Here is a 12,772-nt window from a genome sequence, read left to right as displayed (position 1 = left end):
ACTTCTTGTTGCATAATATGTTGCAGAAATAATTATAAAAACTGTGTTATTTTAATGTGAAGAGAATTTTACATGTTAACATAATCTGTTCGTGTCAACATTTCAAGTTTAGAATGGAAGCTATTTTGAGGTTTAATAAAAAAGAATTTATATTGTGATTTCAATTTAGCACATCTACCTTCCTTAATTTTAGACAAAACATTTACCATACCACTCCTATGAAATTAGTGTACGTACAATTGTGTTACTTCATCTCTTAAGTGGTAGATAAATACAATAATTCAGTACTCAATTTTAGTATTAAAATACAGACAAATTGAATGTCCGGGGTATCATACATGACATTATGCTTAATTATGATGTATGATTGCGAATTTAGGAATATAAGTTAAATATAGCAAACATAACCTATAATTTTCATATGAATGGCAAGGCATTGGAGATCACTAAACTTAGACAGAAAGGGGCAACTGGTACAGTAAATATAACCTATAATTTCAACATATCTAAATATCTGTGCGGTGCAATTGAAAATTATTGAATCGTGCATAAATGAATGTACAAGAATTTCGCAATATTTAATCGAAATAAAGGCAGGTATTACACATACGAACAACGTAATTTTCACACCATAAATAATATTACATCTTAACTCGCAAGTAAATTATGTCTGACGTGTCCCATAATCATTGTTTTAAATTTTATTAATGGAATTACACTACATTTTAGAGAAACATATGTTACTGTTATGCATTCCAACTAATTTATATGGTTGAAACGCCGCCCTTTGTGATCGGGTTAAGCAAGTTACATGGTCTGCCTTACAGCCTGTATTAGATCACGATGGCTGTGGTACAGTCTATTGTTCCTAGTACTCACAGCGCTCTAAGCGGCTAGCAACTATCGCGAGATTTGCGAAAAATCACCCCAAGCTTCGTGACTGTATATAGTAGACTGTGTTCATATCCTATTCTATACCTCTTCTTCCTTTCGACATGATTTACTATCGAGAAAATCCTTTCATTCTCCGCATTTTATTGGGGTAGTGTCAGTACTAATTTTGCAAGTTTTCCTTTTTTGGGATATTTTAGTTCGTCATTGAAGTCCTTAGATTTAAGCTAAAAATCACCTTAAAATAAAAAAAAATGACGTAAAAACTCTACATTTCTGTAACCAGCAGCTCGTATCCAGAATTTATATATTTACCGTGTTGCAAAGGATGTAAAAAATAAAGATGACATGTCATGAAAATCCGCACCCTCTTAATAATTATAGCATTTCTTTACATGCATACTAGACTACTATTTTAATTTTCAGGTACAATGGCCAAGCTGGAGTTTATACAAACACTGTTAGGTCATACAGGTCGTGTATGGAATGTTAGTTGGCACCCTCAGGGTAACTCTTTAGCATCTTGTGGTGAGGATAAGACTATACGCATCTGGGGTAGGGAAGGTTCTAAATGGGTCAACAAGACAATTCTTACTGACGGACATCTGAGAACAATTCGAGAGGTAGCATGGTCACCTTGTGGAAACTACCTAGCTTCGTCAAGTTTTGATGCAACTGTGGCAATCTGGGATAAAAAGAGTGGACAGTTCGAATGTAATGCTACCTTAGAAGGACACGAAAACGAGGTCAAAGGTGTTGCGTGGTCTAAGTCTGGTCACCTCCTGGCAACTTGCAGTAGGGATAAGAGTGTTTGGGTTTGGGAGGTGACGGATGATGAAGAGTACGATTGTGCTGCTGTCTTAAATGCCCATACGCAAGATGTTAAAAAAGTGGTCTGGCACCCACATCTAGATCTTGTGGCTTCTGCAAGCTACGATAACACTATCAAACTGTTTAAAGAAGACGCAGCAGACAATGATTGGATATGTGTGGGAACACTGGATTCACATACGTCTACTGTTTGGAGCCTAGCATTTGATGTCACTGGCACACGCCTTGCAAGTTGCAGCGATGATAGAACAGTCAAGATATGGCAAGAATATCTCCCTGGAAATACTGAAGGAATTCTGACTCCAGGTGACGAACCTGTTTGGAAATGTGTGTGCACTCTTTCAGGCTACCACGGTCGTACTGTATATGACATTTCTTGGTGCCATATTACAGGACTAATAGCAACTGCATGTGGTGATGATATCATTAGAATCTTCAAGGAAACGGTAGATTCTAATCCTAATGAACCAACATTTGTATTGATCCATTCTTGTCACAAAGCTCACACCCAGGATGTTAATTGTGTTGCATGGAATCCACAGATTTCGGGACTTCTTGCTTCAGCTAGTGACGATAGTGAAGTGAAATTGTGGCAGTTCAGAGAATAAGTATTCAGGAAACTTTTTGTGTTACATACTTACATTGTTGAAATGTAGGCCTATTTGTGTATATTCTAACTTGGGGTTTATTAAAGAATGGTCAAATGTTATACTTTGAAGTTGCCTACTTATAAAAGTTATTTTTAGATCTTTAGTTGCCTGTAGATTTTATAGAAGAATATCAGTGCATACATAATAAATGCTGTGATAAATGTAAATACCGAATAATGAAAAATATTACATGTATTTTTATGTGCCTTGCCATACTGTTCATTTAATAAGAAAAGTGTGAATTATGCCCAGAAATTGAATTGACTGAAATTATATTTTCAGTATTATTTTATTATGAGATCAGACAAATTGTTCGTTACTTCTGAACCATGTTCTTTCCTTGCATAGAGAATCCCCACATCATGTAGCAAACTGATAACACAGCAGCACTTCACATAGCAGCTGATAGAAAATGCTACATTCTTATTGTTGAGAAGGCTACTGTGCAGTGTTCTTCAATTTTTTCCTGAGAAGAGTTGCCAGTGCAGTTAACAAAACTGTTAAGTGTATAGCTACGATAACTTGGGTATGATATATACCATAAAGATTCTTTCTCTCCGTTCTGATTGCACAATAGCCTGAAGGTTTATTCTGTTTGGAATTAAGGACTGTTTTTGCAAAACTTGCTAACTGAAAAAACTAAATTTTACAGGAGAGACAAAACACTATAGTAAGCAAGTTTTGCTGTATCTCTCACTTATACCAGAAAGCAAGTTTTGAAAAAACGATCACACTCTGACACACTACTGTTATTGCAAGTTATCTTGAACCTTACATCCCCTAAGTCTGTCTTTCAACTGCTCGGTACGGCATGTACTCATCAACGTAATGGTATGGCAAGGATGCCCCTCCCTCGGGTAATGTGACTCTTTTCAGAAAACATTGGTTCTTTCACTTTACGACTCTCTACTGTAAAAGAACTTGGTTCAATACAGACATCATCATCACATGACACTGTGGTTTTGAGAGGAGAACATAGCTTCGTAGCAGGTTTTAATTAACCTATAATGAGTAAGTATTTAAATATAATCGTGTGTACACTCCTCCTCTCTCATCCGAGCTGGGGACCGGCAATGGCGGAGTTACTACAGCTATTTCTATACATTATCTAGGCCTACATGACTTACACCTACGGCTGATATGTACATATTTTTATAACAATATTTTACAGGCTTATTATTTGAATTTACATTAATTTACAATTATACACACTCTATATCCCTATCATTGCTGCCATCATCGTCATCGTCTTCATCGCTTGATCCAAAATTAATTATTATTTCGTCAATGGCATCATCCATTCGGAATTATCTTCTTAAACATAGGTACTACTTTCTGAACAAGATAGAATTCTTTGATTGTATCCCGAATGACATGTTGATCGAAGTCTTCCACTTCAACTTTACACAAGTCCTAATTCTGGAATGAAATAGTATGTTTTGCAGAACTATAACAAAATAATAACTTACAACAGTAATTCATTATGTCACTCACAATACACACACTATTGTACATAACTATTATAGCAATAATTTCTAAACATTACATACCTATTCTTTCCCGGATTAGTGTGAGGTTCAATCGGTTTTTAATTCAATATTATTCTTAATTCTTTTCACGGAACTAATACTTCTGCCAGAGTATTTAGCCACTCTCTCATATTCCTTATCAAGAGGTTCCAGCAAACATTTGTTTAATTTTTCCTCCTCGCAATATATTTGTGATAATTTCTCTTTCTCCACTGTGGATAACAGTGTTACTTTTTCTCCGCGGTGATGTCATTTCACCATAATTACTACCATGTAGTTGCTGGTCCATGTTAACACTACTGGTACGCAATGAAGAAAATAATTCTATGTTTTTTGACAAGAGATTATGATGCGGAGTGTGCGCAAACAACTCAATTGAATCCACCCACGTTACACGCTTCCTTCCCTCTGCCCCTCTGTCCCCGTTCAGTGAGTTCAAGATAACTTGCAATAACAGTACAATGGAGAGAAATAACCCAATTTAACTAAGACGCTTTGAACATTATGTAGAGGCCTGCCTTATGTTAACGAATCCATCAAAATCTCAATTTTGCAAATTTTGCAGTTAGCAAGTTTTGCAAAACCGGTCCTCAATTGGTGATAACGAGGTGATATTTGGTGAAATACATTAAAAGTTTTGCCATAATATTACCTGACATTTGCTTTACAGTTGGAATAAGCCTTGAGAAAACCTAACTAGATAATCAACCCAAGTGGGATTCGAACCCATAGTTTCAGATTTCGAGCCCAACTCCCTACCACCTGAGCACTACTGGTGGTCTGTTTGTTAAGATTATTTACATTCCATGCTTTTATTAACCCTTAGAAGCTGGAAGACTTACACCACTATTGCACGCAAATGTCTAACTCTTAACCAGGGATTCGTATACCTGCATAACCGGGTAATTTCGAGTTGGTTTCGTTAGCTGAGCAGTTTAAGGCACACAAGATATGTCCGGCCAGTATATTGTGCCTAAGATCGCAGGTTCGCATCCTGGCCACTGCAGTCAATTGAGCCTGTGGTAAAGGATGGGGAGGGCCCATGTAAAACTTTCATTGTAATGGTTTGCATGGATGCTGACTGGGTTTTAGTGGACTGCAGTTGAAATGATTTTGCTCCTTTTTTAAGAAAATAAAACATTACACAAAAAATGTCATTGTTTTAATCAAGGGAAGTGTCCTTAATGTTATATAAAATTAAAGAATATCAACGTATTTTATATATAACATACAATTTATAACTTATTATATTACGTAATGATCATAATACTAGCTGGCTATTATAATGGACGCACGGCTCTAAGGATTAATGATAATTTCAATTTTCATTTCTGATATTATATATTTCAAATATCACAGGCAGCCACGGAGAGCATCGGAAAATATAAGGCTTTCACACAAAAGAAAAAATTAAGATCTTGGGATGATGAAATTAAGGAGATCATAAAAAATAAAAATATAGCTTATAGAAAATACCTTCAAACAAAATCCGTTAATGATGAAATAGATTATAAACATAAAAGGGCGATAGCTAACAGAGAAATTAGAAAACGACACAGGCAATCATGGAAAGAGTTTATATCTTTTTTAGAAACTGACATTTATAAAATGAAACCCAATACATATAAAATTTTAAAATACATGAACAGAGACATAAAGGAATCCGCCAAGATAAACCCTTGCCCCAAAATAGAAACATTCCTAGACTTTTACAAAAACTTATGGAACAATCCTACTTTTGATTCAAAATTCTGGGACACAAAAAACCCAGATGAACAATGCATTACAAAAGAAGAACTACAAGAAGCATTAAAGAAGACGAAAAATAGTAAATCACCTGGAGAAGATAACCTAAATTCAGAATTGTATAAATATGCAGGAGATCTATTTCAAGAAAGATTACTAAGATTTCTAAACAGAATATATCTGACTGCCACTTTACCGGAAGAATGGAAAAATAGTGTAATTATTCCCATATATAAAACAGGAGATAAACAGAATGTTGAAAACTATAGAGGGATTAGTATCCTCAACACATGTTATAAGATATTTAGTAGGATTTTAAATGAAAAATTAAAAAAACATGCTGAAACTTTCCTTCTGGAGTGTCAAAATGGCTTTAGAAAAGGAAGATCATGTGTAGATCCATTATTTAGTATCAAACTATTGTTGGAAAAAAGAAGAGAATTTAATTTAGAAACCCATATAGCTTTTATTGATTTTGTGAAAGCTTTTGATAAAGTCCGAAGAGACCTTTTATTCGACATATTACAAGAAAAAAATATTCCAAATTTGCTATTCCAAAATATAATAGAAATCTACACGGACAGCAAAATAAGTGTCAAAATAAATAACTGTATATCCGAAAGAAAATTAGTTAATAATGGAGTTCGACAAGGTTGTCCACTATCACCAACTTTATTTAATATTTATATAAATGAAATTATTTTAAAATGGAACCAAATCTACACATCAGGAATCAAAATAACCAGTGCTCTAACATTAAATACCTTACTCTATGCCGATGATCAAGTCATAATTTCCAATTCAGAGGATAATTTACAAAGAGGATTGTATACATTAAATGAAATATTAAAAGATTTTGGGATGGAAATTTCAGCACAAAAATCAAAAGTAATGGCATTTTTAGGACAAGACCCAGTGAGAAGTAAGATAATACACAATAACCAATGCCTCGGACAAGTGCAAAATTTCAATTATCTGGGTTGTGAAATATCTTATCAAAATGAAAAAGATGTGAACAAGAAAATTACCAAATTTACACAAATTCTAGGAATAATAAACAATACATTAAAAGCTAAATTAGTACAAAAATCTACAAGAATAAAAATATATAATACACTAGCATTACCCACCCTTCTATACGGAAGCGAGATTTGGACATTAAAGAAAAAAGACATGAACAGAATCAAAGCAACGGAAATGAAATTTTTCAGGAGAACAGCAGGATATACTCTTTTAGACCGAAAAAGGAATGAAGAAATTTTAGAACAATTAGAAGTAGAGTCAGTAGAAGAAAAAATCACCAGATACAAATTCAATTGGCTAGATCATGTAAGAAGAATGGAAAATTCAAGAATCCCAAAAATTATGATGCAATATAAACCTAGAGGACATCGTCGACCAGGAAGACCGTTAAGAAGACTGCTAGATGGGGCCGAAACAGGTCTACAGAGGCCTAATTCGTGAAGGATGATGATGATGATGATGATTTCTGATATTAATGATTTCATTCTGCAAACTCACTACAATGAATATCAATAGAGGGTTGACTCAAGAACAAAACCAAAATCTTTACTAGCACTTTTAATAACCTCACTGTTGTATGCTTACACTGATCGGTACAGTTCGTCATAGTATCATATTATCGTTAATATTGTTGAATTCAGATAAATAAAAGTTACAGAGGATTCAGGTGCATGATTGAAGTGATAATGCTGTGAACCCATAATGATTAATTAAAAGTGATGATGACAGTCAGGAAGTATTGTGTTGAAACATTGCCACATATTACTGGACTTCAGTAGAGAGATAGAAAAACTTGTACTCCAATGTGACAAATGTATCAGTGTAGAGTTTGAATATGCGGATAAGTGAGCTGACAGTATATGTAATATTTTAACAATAAGATAGTATTGAAAATACATAATTAATTTACAATCAGTTATGACTTTATGGACATGTTTGTGTGAGCATATATACAGTAATTTATATTTTTTATTGAACTGGATGACAACAGGACTTTATATTTTTTATTGAATTGGATGACAACAGGACTTTATATTTTTTATTGAACTGGATGACAACACTAGATAGTATATGAGGGCAATTCCAGAAGTAATGCACACTGTGCATGTGCTTCCACATCTATGGATATGTATGGCTGTTATTTATTGCGTTAATAGTGAGAGTTATTCCTAATGATTCTGTGCAGGTTCAATTAATTTTTTTTTTTGTATAAGTTAATTCTGGCCATTATTTGGTAATTGGAGAATTAAGAGAAAGACTATCAGTAGCCAAGCGAGTAGAGCAACAAGCTAATATTAGTAGATTCAATATTCTGAAATTGAAGGACGACGAAACTAAGCAACGTTATCAGGCTGAAATTTCCAATAGGTTTGCTGCTTTAGCAACTTCTGACAAAGCTAAGGAAGAGTTAGATGTTAATAGCATGTGGGACAATATCCCAGATAATATCAAAATTGCAGCTGAGCAGAGCATAGGTTATCATGAAACTAAGAAAAAGAAATCATGGTTTGATGAAGATTGTTCCATTGTAGTAGATAGAAGGAAACAGGCAAAATTGAAATTCTTACAGGATCCAATTGAGGAGAACAGAGATAATTATTTCAATGAAAGATGGGAAGCAAGTCGTAAACTTAGGAATAAAAAAAGAGATTACTTGAAAGAAATGCGTGTTATTATTCGGTTGAGAAGCTTTTGTCATCTAGTCTGCTGTCAAAAAATCTGAAAGTTAGAATTTATAAAACAGTTATATTACCGGTTGTTCTGTATGGTTGTGAAACTTGGACTCTCACTTTGTGAGAGGAACAAGATTAAGGGTTTTTGAGAATAAGGTTCTTAGGAAAATATTTGGGGCTAAGAGGAATGAAGTTATAGGAGAATGGAGAAAGTTACACAACGCAGAGCTGCATGCATTGTATTCTTCACCTGACATAATTAGGAACATTAAATCCAGACGTTTGAGATGGGCAGGGCATGTAGCACATATGGGCGAATCCAGAAATGCATATAGAGTGTTAGTTGGGAGGCCGGCGGGAAAAAGACCTTTGGGGAGGTCGAGACATAGATGGGAAGATAATATTAAAATGGATTTGAGGAATGTAGGATATGATGGTAGAGACTGGATTAATCTTGCTCAGGATAGGGATCAATGGCGGGCTTATGTGAGGGCGGCAATGAACCTCCGGGTTCCTTAAAAGCCAGTAAGTAAGTATAAGTGATTGAAAAGGGTGACGGAAATCAGTCAGGTCACATCACTGTCTGAGATCATTAATTGAAATAGAAACTTTATGTGGACATACGCAGCCGAAAATTTATGAATTGCTTCGAGAGACGTGTATAGTAACTACAATAGCCTAGTACCATTTCCCGATGATCTCGACATGTCTGTGAAGGCCACATTGCTACAGAAGACGACCAACACATTGGAAGACTGAAATCATCATCAGACTTCACTACAGAGATAATTGTTGTCAATGTTTTGGAAGAAGACAGACGGATGATATGTGCAGACATAGCCCATAAGAAACTGCGCCCAAAAATTCGCCAGAACATTTTTTTAAGTAGGTTATTTTATGACGCTGTATCAACATCTTAGGCTATTTAGCATCTGAATGAGATGAAGGTGATAATGCAGGTGAAATGAGTCTGGGGTCCAGCACCAAAAGTTACCCAACATTTGCTCTTAATGGGTTGAGGGAAAACTCCAGAAAAAAACCTCAACCAGGTACTTGCCATGACCGGGATTCGAACCCGGGCCACCTGGTTTCGCGGCCAGACGCGCTAACCGTTACTCTACAGCTATGGACCAGCCAGAACAGACTACAGCTGTTGTAGTTTGGCTTGCTGCTTGTCTATGATAATGCAAGGCTCAAATCACCAAGCCAATGAATGTCGTATGACCTATTACAAGTGGTAAACGCTCCCTCAGCCATCTACAGTCCGGACATGAATTCACCTGACTATTATCTTTTCCCGAAAATGAAAAATCCACTTTGGGGTCAACTTTTCGCAATGTTACAGGACCTGAATACAGCTGTGACCAACACTTCTGTGACCTAAACTTCAAAGGAGAATTAAGCAGTAGGATCCAAAAGCTACTGCAGTGTTGGGAAGCAGTTATAACACTCCAAGGGGACTATTTTGAACGATCTTGATGTAAGTGAATTGAAAAAATAAAATGTGTTGCAATGAACTAAGTTTGTGCGTTACTTTTGGGATCGCCCTTGTATATTAGTGTTGCATTATAAAGGAGTAAAAGGAAACTTATTTTCTTTCTTAAGTATGAATTCTTGATGTGAGAGAAGTAAGGAAATATAGTATTCCTTTGTAGACAGCATTCCTTAAATATTGTAAATTTTATTAAATAATTTTAATGCATTTCCATGGACAGCAATTATTGAATTTGTGGGATGTTTCGTCAAGAATGTTGTATAAAGATTTAAAATACGTGCTGTAATAATTTGTCCATAAAAAGTATAGTTTCAGAGTAATTATATTTAAAGGAATCGTGAAGTTACCTCCTGAATAATAGAAACTTAAGAGTGAAAAACAACTTCATATTGGATCAAAGTAATGTACAACTGTCTGATGTTTACACTGTAGTTTGCCTCTTTGTTATAACATATTCATTTTAATTAGCTAACAGGCAGGGTTTGGAATTGAACGGGTTACATCAGCTTCTTGTCTATGCGGATGACGTGAATATGTTAGGAGAAAATACACAAACGATTAGGGAAAACACGGAAATTTTACTTGAAGCAAGTAAAGCGATCGATTTGGAAGTAAATCCCGAAAAGACAAAGTATATGATTATGTCTCGTGACCAGAATATTGTATGAAATGGAAATATAAAAATTGGAGATTTATCCTTCGAAGAGGTGGAAAAATTCAAATATCTTGGAGCAACAATAACAAATATAAATGACACTCGGGAGGAAATTAAACGCAGAATAAATGTGGGAAATGCGTGTTATTATTTGGTTGAGAAGCTCTTATCATCCAGTCTGCTGTCCAAAAATCTGAAAGTTAGAATTTATAAAACAGTTATATTACCGGTTGTTCTGTATGGTTGTGAAACTTGGACTCTCACTCTGAGAGAGGAACATAGGTTAAGGGTGTTTGAGAATAAGGTGCTGAGGAAAATATTTGGGGCTAAGCGGGATGAAGTTACAGGAGAATGGAGAAAGTTGCACAACACAGAACTGCACGCATTGTATTCTTCACCTGACATAATTAGGAACATTAAATCCAGACATTTGAGATGGGCAGGGCATGTAGCACGTATGGGCGAATCCAGAAATGCATATAGAGTGTTAGTTGGGAGACCGGAGGGAAAAAGACCTTTATGGAGGCCGAGACGTAGATGGGAGGATAATATTAAAATGGATTTGAGGGAGGTGGGGTATGATGATAGAGACTGGATTAATCTTGCACAGAATAGGGACCGCTGGCGGGCTTATGTGAGGGCGGCAATGGACCTTCGGGTTCCTTAAAAGCCATTTGTAAGTAAATAAGTTATGCAACTGTTATTACCACCATCTTAATCCATCCGACCTCATGTCATCCTACCATACATGGTGAACAGAATCCGACCTAATGAGTGCCTGAACCTCAGAAGAGGATTCTTAATTATAATTGCCAAAAATTAGACAGAGGCACAGAGGGCAAATGGCATAAAATCGTATGCTAATATGTGCAGCATTGAACAAAAATTCTTTCTAAATTCAATAAGAGTTGATAATGAATCATCCTGTAATGTCAAAAGTTGTAAAGATTTCCGAAAGCTTTTATATCTTTATTTTATTTTACAATTTATCATAAGCTTGGTCACTAGCTAAGAACAAACTGCCTATTGAAGGCTGGATTGGAAGGAATAGTGAACGAGAAAAAAGTCTGGGTCAGAAGAAGATACAGGTAAGATACATGGCCAGTGTGCAGAGACTAGGTGGAAGACGGAAAAGAGGGAATATTTGGAGAATGGTGGATTTGCAGTGAAGAACCTGCCCATGGACAGGAAACTGTGAATGAATTAAAGCAGACATGCTCAAAACGATAAGCTGGAGAGATTCAAAGATGCATTCTGCAATACACAGGTAACGTATGTAGGGTGGGAGACGATTTCAAGAAAGAACTGAAGCAGTGGCAGATTGTAGTGATTTGCTGATGAGAGTTTATGTATAGTATCTAGTTAATAAGACATCACACTCTGATTATGTACATTTACCTGACATCAATCCTCTGATTGAGATAATTGCGGGTGCTAGTGTAAAGAGGTATGATTTTGCTAAACTGGGATAACTACAGATTTGAACTCTCCACAATTACTTTTTTCTTGTGTTAAAGGGATTAAATCATTCTTCCATCCATGATGCAGTTACAGTACACTGTATTTTGTGACAAAGGGGTTTTGTTCAGTACCAAAGGAGAGAAGTTTACGTACCTTACAATTTGACTTAACCCCCTTTAAATGAGCACCCTCGGATTCTGGCTGTTACGTATATCATCACTTTGGTGGTGAAGGGTCCTAACCCACAAAATTTTGATTTTTGACTTAAAACCATTTATGGAGGCTAAGAACTCTAAATTTTACATTAGTTAAAGGTAATATGCAATTAGTTTAAAAAATGAAGAGATATTTGAATTTTGTGAAAAGTCCTATACCACAAATTACCGAGTTGTGAATAGGCTTAAGTCTCTTACATCCATTCACAGTTCCATTGGAAGGAAAAAATCTCGAATGTTTGTATGGTTGTGAAGGGTCTTAATCCACCTGCAAGTGTCTTACATCCATTCACGATTTCATTTGAACAGGAATGCTCGGAAAAGTTGTGAATTGTGAAGAGATTTAAACGACATAAAATGCTTAAATTATTTTATTTTTAATTTCTGGGAGCTTAGGAATTTGAACTTGTGGTAGCAGTGTTTAATTAATTTTTGTGTACTGAGTCATCAAAATCAACTTCTAGTAAAACTGACATAAATTCAGACTTTGAATACAGTAGTGATGAATTATTTGGAGATATTAGTGACAATGATTGGACATACTATCCAAAGGGGAGGATAAAGAGACAACTTCTGAGGATAATTTACAATTACCAGCACACA

The 12,772-nt window shown here is 35.4% G+C and overlaps 1 protein-coding gene across 2 annotated transcripts in view; it reads left to right on the top strand.

Annotated features, from left to right (window-relative positions):
- Positions 1-12,772, top strand: part of LOC138714852 (NIF3-like protein 1) — a 42,109-nt gene that overhangs the window by 6,245 nt on the left and 23,092 nt on the right. The window contains exon 2 of one of the 2 annotated variants that reach the window (XM_069847051.1): positions 9,689-9,823. The exons of the other annotated variant lie outside the window; for it this stretch is intronic. The gene's annotated coding sequence lies outside the window, so the exon portion shown is untranslated. The remainder of the gene's footprint in view (positions 1-9,688; positions 9,824-12,772) is intronic. 2 annotated transcript variants of the gene reach the window in all.

Source organism: Periplaneta americana, chromosome 15 (assembly GCF_040183065.1).
Source record: "Periplaneta americana isolate PAMFEO1 chromosome 15, P.americana_PAMFEO1_priV1, whole genome shotgun sequence".
NCBI classification, from domain to species: Eukaryota; Metazoa; Arthropoda; class Insecta; order Blattodea; family Blattidae; genus Periplaneta; species Periplaneta americana.
This window is presented reverse-complemented; position numbering and strand designations above follow the sequence as displayed.